Source organism: Macaca mulatta, chromosome 9, assembly GCF_049350105.2.
Source record: "Macaca mulatta isolate MMU2019108-1 chromosome 9, T2T-MMU8v2.0, whole genome shotgun sequence".
NCBI classification, from domain to species: Eukaryota; Metazoa; Chordata; class Mammalia; order Primates; family Cercopithecidae; genus Macaca; species Macaca mulatta.
The window spans coordinates 22836503-22848631 of record NC_133414.1 but is presented as its reverse complement, the minus strand read 5'-3'; the positions used below and the strand labels follow the sequence as shown (position 1 = coordinate 22848631).

General features: G+C 44.3%; 1 long non-coding RNA gene across 1 annotated transcript; it reads left to right on the top strand.

The window, feature by feature from the left end:
* The first annotated feature begins 383 nt into the window (after window positions 1-383).
* On the top strand, window positions 384-11814 carry LOC144331084 (uncharacterized). Its single transcript, XR_013397952.1, has 3 exons — window positions 384-429; window positions 3546-3694; window positions 11749-11814. It is a non-coding gene; the product is annotated as an uncharacterized LOC144331084 (long non-coding RNA).
* Window positions 11815-12129: the final 315 nt, after the last annotated feature.

Genomic DNA, 12129 nt, shown 5'->3' with positions numbered 1-12129 from the left:
AGTCATCTGAATGCTTAGCTGGGGCTGGGGGTCTGCTTCCAAGATGGCTCACTGGGGTGGTTCCTGGCAGGGCCTCCATTCCTCGCTGGGTGTTGGCAGGAAGGCTCTCTTCCTCACCATGCAGCTTGTGTTCTCATGCGGGCCAACTTTCCCCAGAGCAAGCAATCTGAGAGAGAGGTAGGAGGGAGCTGCAGCACCTTTTATGGTCTGCCTTCCAGAGTCACACCCATCACTTCCACTTTATTCTGTGCATTAGACGCTAATTGCTAAGTCCAGGCCACACCCAAGGGGAGGGAAGCGAGGCTCCACCTCTTAAAGGGAGGAGTCTCAAAAAATGTGTGAATATATTTAAAAATCACTGCAGCTTTTTAATATTGTCCCAACAAGGCTGTGCAAGAAACAATCAGGAAACCTCAGCAGCATAAAACTGTAAGTGTTTATAATTCATGCATCTGAGGGTTCCCTGGACAGCTCTCCTGACCTCAGCAGGGCTCATTCACATCTTTGAGGATGGCTTTATTTAAGCAAGGACAACCGGCTTACATCAGGTGGGATAACTTCTGATACCGATTTAATTTTGGTTTGAGGTTTATGTCACCAGTATAATTACTATTTTAAATAATACATTACTGAAAACACATGAGCAAATTTGTTTCTAGACATGCTAAAAATGTATTGAAAGTCCCATTTCATTCAGAATGAAATAATAATCTCACATGTGACTTGTAAAATCAATTGTCTTAATATTTTAAATTTATGCATGAGGTGATAATACTGGTGTTGTTATGTTTGTTGTTTTATGTGATTAATTTACAAATATCCGATTTTCCTTTCCACTAAATTTTACAAATAATCTGAATATATTCATTGCCATATATATATTATATGTATATTTTTATATATATTTTTTGGGTTTTTTTGGAGACAGAGTTTTGCTTTGTTGTCCAGGCTGGAGTGCAGTGGCGTGATCTCGGCTCACTGCAACCTCCGCCTCCCGGGTTCAAGCGATCCTTTTGTCTCAACCCCCCAGTAGCTGGGGTTACAGCCACGTGCCACCATGCCCAGCTAATTTTTATATTTTTAGTAGAGATGGGGTTTTGCCCTGTTGGCCAGGCTGGTCTCGAACTCCTGACCTCAGGTGATCCACTCACCTTATTCTCCCAAAGTGCTATGGCTTAATGAATAAAATATTCATCACTATTTTTTCCTTTTTTCCCTCCCTCTCTCCCTCCCTCCCTCTCCCTCCCTCTCCCTCCCTCCCTCCCTCCCTCCCTCCCTCCCTCCTTCCTTCCTTCCTTCCTTCCTTCCTTCCTTCCTTCCTTCCTTCCCTCCTTTCCGAGATGGAGTCTTGCTCTCTGTCACCCAGGCTGGAGTGCAGTGGCACGATGTGGGCTCACTGCAACCTCCGCCTCCCGGGTTCAAGCTATTCTCTGCCTCAATCTCCGAAGTAGCTGGGATTACAGGTGCCTGCCAGCATGCCTGGCTAATTTTTGTATTTTTAGTAGAGACGGGTTTCACCATTTTGGCCAGGCTGGTCCTGAACTCCTGACCTCGTGATCCACCTGCCTCGGCCTCTCAAAGTGCTGGGATTACAGGCGTGAGCCACTGCGTCAGGCTAGCTTGCTTTCTCTTTCTTTCTTTCTTTCTTTCTTTCTTTCTTTCTTTCTTTCTTTCTTTCTTTCTTTCTTTCTTTCTTTCTTTCTTTCTTTCTTTCTTTCTTTCTTTTTCTTTCTCTCTCTCGTTCTTCCTTCCTTTCCTTTCCTCTCTTTCTTTTCTTTTCTTTTCCTTTCTTTTCTTTCTTTCTTTCTTTTTCTTTCTCTCTCTCGTTCTTCCTTCCTTTCCTTTCCTTTCCTTTCTTTCTTTTTTTTTTTTTGAGACGGAGTCTTGCTCTGTCACCCAGGCTGGAGTGCAGTGGCGCGATCTCGGCTCACTGCAAGCTCCGCCTCCCGGGTTCACGCCATTCTCCTGCCTCAGCCTCCCGAGTAGCTGGGACTACAGGCGCCCACAACCGCGCCCGGCTAATTTTTTTGTATTTTTAGTAGAGACGGGGTTTCACCGTGGTCTCGATCTCCTGACCTTGTGATCCGCCCGCCTCGGCCTCCCAAAGTGCTGGGATTACAGGCGTGAGCCACCGCGCCCGGCCCTTTCTTTCTTTCTCTCTCTCTCTCTCTCCCTCCCTCCCTCCCTCCCTCCTTTCTTCCTTCCTTCCTTCCTTTCTTTCTTTCTTTCTGTCTTTCTTTCTTTCTTTCTTTCTTTCTTTCTTTCTTTCTTTCTTTCTTTCTTTCTTTCTTTCTTTCTTTCTTTCTTTCTTTCTTTCTCTCTCTCTCTCTCTTTCTTTCTTTCTCTCTCTCTTTCTTTCTTCTTTTTCTTCTTTCTTTCTTCCTTTCTCTCTCTCTCTTTCTCTCTTTCTTGACAGAGCCTTGCTCTGTCACCCAGGCTGGAGTACAGTGGTGCAATCACAGCTAACTATAACCTTGAACTTCCGGGCTCAAGGGATGCTTCCACCTTAGACTCCCAAGTAGCTGGGACCGTAGGCATGCACCACCACCTGGCTGATTTTTAAAGTTTTAGTAAAGGTGAGGTCTTGCTATGTTTTCCAGGATGGTTTTGAACTCTTGGGCTCAAGTGATCCTCCCACTTGGCCTCCCAAAGTTTTGCGATTATAGTTGTGAGCCACTGCGCCTGGCTGATCTAATACTCTTTCGTCCCATGTAAATGACATATGAGATATCCTGTAGCTGTATAATTAGATCACGCATGTCAAAAAGGGAGTTCTCGGCCAGGCGTGGTGGCTCATGCCTGTAATCCCAGTACTTTGGGAGACTGAGGCGGGCAGATCACCTGAGGTCAGGAGTTCGAGACCAGCCTGTCCAACATGGTGAAACCCTGTCTATACTAAAAATACAAAAATTAGCTAGGCATGGTGACAGTTGCCTGTGATCCCAGCTACTCTGGAGGCTGAGGCAGGAACATTGCTTGAACCTGGGAGGCAGAGGTTGTAGTGAGCTGACATCACACCACTGCACTCCAGCCTGGGTGACAGAGTGAGACTCCGTCTCAAACAAACAACAACAACAAAACAAAAAAATAAAAAGGGAATTTTTTCAGGGGAGGAGGCAGTGATGGGCTATTCTTCAGAAGCAGTAACTTCCTTCATATGTTTTTTTTTTTTTTGAAATGGAGTCTCGCTCTTGTTGCCCAGGCTGGAGTGTAGTGGCACGATCTTGGCTCACTGCAACCTCCGCCTCCTGGGTTCAAACAATTCTCCTGCCTCAGCCTCCCGAATAGCTGGGATTATAGGCACCCGCCACCACGTCTGGCTAATTTTTGTAGTTTTAGTAGAGACAGGGTTTCACCATGTTGGCCAGGCTGGTCTCGAACTCCTGATATCAAGTGATCTGCCTGCCTTGGCCTCCCAAAGTGCTGGGATTGCAGGTGTGAGCCACCGTGCCTGGTATCTTTTTTTTTTTTTTGCTTCCTTCATATCTTCACGAATGAACAAAGGGATCATAAAGCATCAGAAACTGAGGTTTCTTTTATTGCAGGTAAGAAACTGGGGTCTGAGAATCCAGATGTCCTGAGTGAGTAAAGGGAAAGTTTTCACTTCCTCCTGTGGAAGCCTGTCACCCCCCAGCTCCATCCTAGGCTGAGGAAGTCTGCATTCTTCTCTCACGGAGCTGGAGAAACTTCCAAGGTCAGAAAGGAAATAGTTAAGTTATGAAACAATCTGAGAGTGGAACTGGGATGGTGTGAATGCCCTGCTAGAAAGTGTTAAAAACAGCCTGGTTGGCCAGAAATAGAGAAAGGCCTCCTGCTCTGAGTGACAGTTTAGATAAGATTTGTGCTTCTTAAACTATCTCTGGTGAAGAGAAATATTGAAAAATTCCCAGTCCATTGAGAACAGATACATTGTAAAATGGAGTAAAAAATGAATGATCAGAAAATTAATTTATAAAGCAAAGACATACAGAACACAAGTCTAAATTGTTTTTTATTATTAGATTCAGCAGACATAAACTTAATCTACCAGACTGTCATAAATGTTTCTAAATGTGTATTCTCAATTTCTGGACTTACTTTGTTGTGGTTCAGTAACAAATAGTTTATAGACTGGCCCTGAGTGAAGGTGACTTCTTATAGTTCTAACATTCTCTGTTTTTACTTGAAGCCTTGAATTTATAGAGGAATTCCTCATCTATATATATATATTTTTTTTTTTTTTTTTTTTTTTTTGAGACGGAGTCTCGCTCTGTCGCCCAGGCTAGAGTGCAGTGGCCGGATCTCAGCTCACTGCAAGCTCCGCCTCCCGGGTTTACGCCATTCTCCTGCCTCAGCCTCCCGTGTAGCTGGGACTACAGGGGCCCGCCACCTCGCCCGGCTAGTTTTTTGTATTTTTTAGTAGAGACGGGGTTTCACTGTGTTAGCCAGGATGGTCTCATCTCCTGACCTCGTGATCCGCCCGTCTCGGCCTCCCAAAGTGCTGGGATTACAGGCTTGAGCCACCGCGCCCGGCCTCCTCATCTATATGTTAATTAATTAAGGACATGCATCATTTAATCAAATGTTTAGTTAAAGCCTATCATGTATGGGTTAAATGCATGCTATATAGGAAGTTGCATTAGAAATGGTCCCTTTTCTCAATACCATACAGTGTAGTGAGGGAGCTAACAGCCACGTATCTATGATGTGGGAGAGAAGGTAATGGCTGCCAGGAGAGCGCTGTGGGGGAGTTGCCAGGGAATCTGGAGCAAGGAGACTTCACTGATCTCAGTGGAGGAGTCAGGCAGGCTCTGTGGAGGATGTGGCCTTGAAGGCTACACATGGGAAAATGCAGGCCAGGGCACGCCATGGGTGGAATGAGTAAGTCTCAAAACCTTGACATGCTTCTTCCTCCTTCATGTCAAAAACATCTTTGAAAGGTACAGAAATATAAGGAAGCCTACATACAGGAAAATTGAAGCACAAAGAAGCAATTGTGGCAAAGAGCAGGTCCTTGAACACTGGCCTATTTAAGTCTCAGTTTTAGTATCTGTGAGATGGGCCTAATAACACCTACCTTTTGAGATATTCAGAGGGCTAGATGTATATACATTACATTATTTTATAAAGGGAATTATATTTACATTACACAGTACTGGCACATTCTTTGATAATAGTAAGAGCGCAACAAGTCATGACAATTATTGTGTTGTTGCTAAGTAGTCGGTCCAGAATCATTTGCTCTGCAGGGGAGGAGAGGAGGGGTTCTGCTCGGGATTCCTTTCCTCCATCCTTTTGGCAACTGTACTTCTCTTTCTCTTCGGGAAACTGTCACTCTCCTGACTATGCAATTCTCATGGGTCTGCCTATTTGCTGGCCACAGGGAGCACCTGTGATCCAGATCTGGCTAATCACAGTGCCTCATTCCCTTCACCGCAGTGATTGGCCTAAGAACTGGCAGGAGATGCGATTTGGACCAATTAGAATCTTACATTGAGATTTGTATATGTGCATGTGGGAGAAAAAAAATTACTTTATTTTTCCTTCCAGTTTGCAAAGCTGAGCTAAGAGCTGAGTTTGTCACAACCAAACCTAGAGATGGAGAAAAGGGGAAGTGGAGAGAGAACTGAAAATACTATTAGGTCTCTGAATCTACATCTCTTCTTTCTAGTTATTGGAAATAATGCATTCCAGCTTTTGGCTTCAACCAGAATGAGTTTTCTATCCCTGGTAACCCTGCCTAATGCAAGGACTCACTCAGATTTCCAGATTCTTATCTTAGTGTGTTGTCCTTTAGGTCAGCACTTTTCAAGAGCCATTCCTATCATTTATTCATTCGTCAAAATTATTTTGGACAGATTCCGGAGTGAAGTGGTCATGCTAAGAGAATAACAAACAAGCATGTGGCCAGTGTTATGAGGGCTTCAGATCCAGTCAGGGGTGCAAAATGAGAAAAAGCTAATCAAGAAAATAAAGCAACTGGGTGCAGTGGCTCACACTTGTAGTCCCAGCACTTTGGGAGGCCGAGGCAGGCAGTTTGCTTGAGCCCATGAGCTCGAGACTATCCTGGGTAATATGGTGAAACCCTGTCTCTACAAAATAACACACACAAATTAGCCAGGCATTGGCTGGGCATAGTGGTTCATGCCTGTAATCCCAGCACTTTGGGAGGCTGAGGCAGGCAGATCACCTGAGGTCAGGAGTTCAAGACCAGCCTGACCAACATGGTGAAACCCCATCCCCATGAAAAATACAAAATTAGCTGGGTATTAAAAATACAAGAAATTAGCCAAGTGTGGTGGCAGGCACTTGTAATCCCAGCTATTCAGGAGGCTGAGGCAGGATAATTGCTTGAACCCAGGAGGAGGAGGTTGCAGTGAGCTGAGATTACCCCACTGCACTCCAGCCTGGGCGACAAGAGCAAAACTCTGTCTCAAAAAAAAAAAAAAAAAAAAAAAGAAAAGAAAATAGTGTCATAGAAACTTCAAACATATTCAAACACAGTGAGAATAGTATAATAAATCACCTGCAGACATTGGCCAATTGCAATAGTTATCAATATTTTATCATTCTTGTTTTATCTACTCACCTTATCCTTCCTCATCATCCTCCCCACCCTCCCACTGAAATATTTTGAAGCAAATCCCAGACATCATATCATTTTACCCTGAAATACTTAATTATTATAGTTATTCTTCTTATTATTTATTTTTTTCTTTTGAGACAGAGTTTCACTCTTGTTGCCCAGGCTGGAATGCAATGGCACCATCTTGGCTCACTGCAATCTCCACCTCCTGGGTTCAAGCAATTCTCCTCCTCAGCCTCCCAAGTAGCTAGGATTACAGGCGTGTGCCACCACCATGCCCGGCTAATTTTGTATTTTTAGTAGATATGGGGTTTCACCATGTTGGTCAGGCTGGTCTGGAACTTCCGACCTCAAGTGATCTGCCCGCCTCAGCCTCCCAAAGTGCTGGGATTACAGGGATGAGCCACCGTGTCTGGTCTTATTATTATTGTTTTTTGATATAGGTTCTTGCTCTGTCACCCGGGCTGGAGTGCAGTGACGTGATCATGACTCACTGCAGCCTTGAACTTCTGGGCCCAAGCGATCCTCCCACCTCTGTCTCCTAGATAGCTGGGACCACAGGCATGCACCACCATGCCTGGTTAATTTTTTATAGAGACAGGGTATCAGTACGTTGTCCAGGCTGGTCTAGAACTCCTGGGTTCAAGCAATCTGCCTGCCTCGGTCTCCCAATGTGCTGGGATTACATTGAGGCACTGTGCCTGGCTAAGTACTTAATTATTATTAGTAGTATTTTTTTGAGATGGAGTTTCACTCTTGTCGCTATGGCTGGAGTGCAATGGCGTGATCTTGGCTCACTGCAACCTCCACCTCCCAGGTTCAAGTGATTCTCCTGCCTCAGCCTCCCGAGTAGCTGGAATTACAGGCTACCACCACCATGGCCCACTAATTTTTGTATTTCTAGTAGAAATGGGGTTTTGCCATGTTGGCCAGGCTGGTCTTGAACTTCCAACCTCAGGTTATCTGCCTGCCTCAGCCTCCCAAAGTGCAGGATTACAGGTATGGGCCACTGGTCCAGGCCCCAAGTACTTAATTACTAGCTTTAAAAGGCAAAGGACTCTTTTCCCAATATAAGCACAGTAACATTATCATCCCTAAAAATCCCCCAATAATTTCTTAATATTACCTAATTCTCAGTCTATGTTCCATTTTCTCCAATTGTCTCACAAATGTCTTTGTGCAGATGGTTTGTTCGAATCCGGATATAAAGACAGTCCACACATGTAGTTGGTCATGTCTCCTGAGTCTCTTGCTGCCTACAATAATTCTCACTATCCCTTTTTAGAACTCTGTATTTGGTAAAGGAAGCTGGCCATTTGTCCTGTGGAATTTTCTGCATCCTGGATTTGGCTGATTGTGTTATCATGGTGTTGTTCAACAATGCTCCTAGGTTCCTTCTATTCCTGTAAACTGGTGATAATGAGGCCTGGAGGCTTGATGAGATTCTGATTTGGTTATTATTGTTATTACTTTTTTGATGGTGCAGCGGACGTCCCCATGCACCTCAAGAGACACTTAACGTCTGGCTTTCCACTTTCAGTGATGTCAAAGTTGATCAGTAAATTTTAGTAAAAATTGCTGTTTAGTTTTTTAGACCCCTCTCCAAGATTCTGACATGAGTCCATGGGGGCTGGGCTGCTGAACAAATCTAATTCACAGACCAGGCTGCACTCAGAATCACCCTTCCTCTGGGACCAGGGAGGCATTGTTACTGGGCCAAGCCAATGTCTGACCTTTGAGAGCTTCCCTTGGGTGGCAGAATTTCCCAAGAAGCTATTCAGGCCCTAAGGCAAATAAGATTCCTGCTGGCCTGTCCCACCAGTCTGTCAGGCGAGCTTGAATCTTTGAATGAAGTGAGGAAGTCCAAAGAGATTTGTCAGAATGTGTGATATTAGATTTCTTTAGCAAGAATGCTTGTCACTTTGCTACTTTCCAGTGGAAAAAATGTCCACCGATTGTGTCTAAAAATGCAAAAGAAAATGGAGAAGCAAGGCGATTTCACAGGAAAATAGTCAGCAATGGAAACTTACTATTAAACAACACAGGAGGACTTTTACTTTATGGTCTTGAATTATACAACTTGCCCTTTGAACTGGATAATTTGATTATGTAGTCAGCTCCCTTGGGCAATTCAGGTTTGCGCCCTAGATTATTACGACCCCTCTCACCCCCGATATATGAAGATAATTGTGTGAGCTTCAGACTGACAACCTCTAGTAGAATTTTGGCTGTAGTAGGTTTTAAAGGTAGGGAAATTGTTTTATATAGACGGATTGATGAATATGGTAATTTAGTTTTTAATTCATTTGACTCAGTTGATAAAAAGATTTCAGCTTCGGAAATTAATAAACTCATACATGTTTGTGTCTTTTATATATGATTTTGAGGTCCTTTGCCTGACATACTGTGCTGTGCCTTTTTTTTTTTTTTTTTTTTAATTCCTTCTTAATGTCTTGTGCTTTGGGATGCTTCGTTTCTGTGTCTGCCCTGGGGCTTGTTCTGTGTCAGGTAACATGCTGACCTTCTTCCTGGCTTGATTTCCACATTCAGGAAGGCTTCTTTTTTCCCCCAAAACATTTGTTTTGTTCACAGATGGTATTATAAGGTTTAGAGAAGTGTGATGGAGTATTTCACATGGTTTTGCACATCGTTTCATAAAGTGAGTTTCTCAGATTTATGTATCCATCTTGGCCTTCTTTCTTTTTCTCTCTCCCTCCCTGAAAGCTGAACTAGACTGAGAGCCCCTTGGGGGAACTTTGTTTTATACATGGTTGTTTCCTAATTCCAAGCTCAGTGCCTGGCCCATGGCAGGTGGCCAATGAATACTATGGAAGGAGTTAATGAGTAAAAATGAACTTTGAGAATTTTCTTCTCTCTTTCTACCCTCAAATTCCCCAAACAGGGCACCCTTGTTTATACTGGGTTTTAGGAAACTAAGTATCAATGACAGCCCACTCCTTTTGCTTAGAAAGATTTAGAGACTTCTTTTTCTTAGGTAAACGCTCAGCTAGATTCAAATCACTAACTCCAATTTATAGGTCAAGTTAGAATCAGGACGGAACATTTTGGCTCAGGGTTATGGCTATGAAAAAATTTCCAAGGCCGAAGTCACAGACAACGTCACTGTATTCATTTCCAACAGCTTCTGTAACAAATTACTACAACAGAATCGTTTACAACAGAAACTTATCCCCTCATAGATCTGGAGGCTGGAAGTCCAAAATCAGTGTTACTGGGCTGAAATCAAGGTGTGGGCAGGGCTGCACTCCCTTCAGAGGCTCTAGGGGAGGAATCTTGTCTTTCCAGCTTCTGGCGGCCTCCGGCAGTGCCTTATCAATCATATTTTGAAAGCGGGTAGACAGAAGAGAACATAAAATTTTACGTTAGAAGCCAAGCACGGTGGCTCATGCCTGTCATCCTAACATTTTGGGAGGCTGAGATGGGTAGATCACTTGAAGCCGGGAGTTCAAGACCAGCCTGACCAACATGGCGAAACCCTGTCTCTACTAAAAATATAAAAAATTAGCTGGACATGGTGGTGCATGCCTGTAGTCCCAGCTACACGGGAAGCTGAGGTGGGTGGATTGCTTGAGCTGGGGTGGTGGAGGTTGCAGTGAGCTGATTTGACACCACTGCACTCCAGTCTGGGCAACAAAGTGAGAGTCTGTCTCCAAAAGAAAAAAAAATAAAAATTAAGTTAGAAACATGCTGTTTAAAACTGGTGCTGTTTAAAACTGGTGCAGTGGCTCATGCCTATAATCCCAGCATTTTAGGAAGCTGAGGTGGGAGGATCGCTTGAGGCCAGGACTTGGAGACCAACTCGGACAACATAGTGAGACCTCCATCTCTACCAAAAAAAAAAAAAAAAAAAATTAGCCAGGCATGGTGGTATGCACCTATAGTCCCAGCTACTCGGGAGGCTGGGATGGGAGGATCCCAACCCAGGAGATTGAGGCTGCAGTGAGCTATAATTGCAGCACCGTCCTGCAGCCTGGGTGACAGCAAGATGCTGTCTCTAAAAAAAAGAAAAAGGCTCTTTGTAGCATAAATTGCAACTATGGGTTAGCAGCCAGCCTCCCCTCCTTTGTTTTGATGTGTACACCCCTCTCCCTGAGGTTTAGCAGGTAGAGGCTAGAGTTCCCAGGTAGAGGCTACAGTGCCCAGCCTCTTTTCTAACAGATGAGGCTATCTAAGTTCTTATCACTAAGTTGTGAGTTGAAGTGAGGTGTGCAACTTCCACATCATTTTCTTAAAGAGAAATTGCTCGCCTTTGACTTCCTCCCCCATTCCCTTCCTTTGGTATGGTGAGCCAGTCTGACCATTCGGGCAAGGATCCCTCCCTACCAGGTGGTGGAACAATGAGAATGAGGACCTCCTGGAGCAGAGCGGCCTCACCACCTTGTACCCCACTGTGCTCACCTCTGGAAATGACACAAGAATGAACTTCTGTATGGTTATTTATTTATTTATTTATTTACTCATTTATTTATTTTGAGACAGGGTTTCTCTCTGTCACCCAGGCTGGAGTGCAGTAGTTGCATTCATAGCTCAATGTAGCCTCAAACTCCTGGGCTCAAGCAATCCTTCCATTTCAGCCTCTTGAGTAGCTGGGACTACAGGCATGCACCACAACACCAGGCTAAATTTTTTTTTTTTTTTTTGAGACAGAGTTTCGCCCTTGTTGCCCAGGCTGTAGTGCAATGGTGGGATCTTGGCTCACTGCAACCTCTGCTTCCTGGGTTCAAGCGATTCTCCTGCCTCAGCCTCCCAAGTAGCTGGGATTACAGGCATGCACCACCACACCTGGCTAATTTTGTATTCTCAGTAGAGATGGGGTTTCACCATGTTGGTCAGGCTGGTCTCAAACTCCTGATCTCTGGTGATCCACCCTCCTAGGCCTCCTAAAGTGCTAGGATTACAGGCATCAGCCACTACACCCAGCCCTTCTGTAGGGGTCATCATTTTGGGGTCCCTTTGTTATAGCAGTGATATGGCTTGGATGTGTCTCCACCCAAATATCATCTCAAATTGTATTCCCTATTTGTCGGGGGAGGGATCTGGTAGGAGGTGATTGGATCATGGGGGCAGTTTCCCCCATGCTGTTCTCCTGATAGTGAGTGAGTTCTCATGAGATCTGATGGTTTTATAAGTGGCGGTTTCCCATGCTCTCCTTTCTCCTGTAGCCTTGTGAAGAAATTCCCTGCTTCTCCTTCCACCATGATTGTAAGTTTACTGAGGCCTCCCCAGCCATGTGGAACTGTGAGTCCATTAAACCTCCTTTGTTACTTTGTTTACCAATTACCCAGTCTCAGATAGTAACTTTACAGCAGTGTGAGAATGGACTAATACAAGCAGTTCAGTTTATACATGTACCAATATACAGATGACACCAGGAAAAAAGTGGATTTCTTGGTTTTAGCTACTACTGTTTGTCTATTTAGTAAGGCATATTGGACAACAGATATTAATATTACTTTGCATTGCTGCTGTTTTTGCTTTTTTTTTTTCTTGAGACAGAGTTTCGCTCAGTTGCTCGGGCAGGAGTGCAATGGCACGATCTCAGC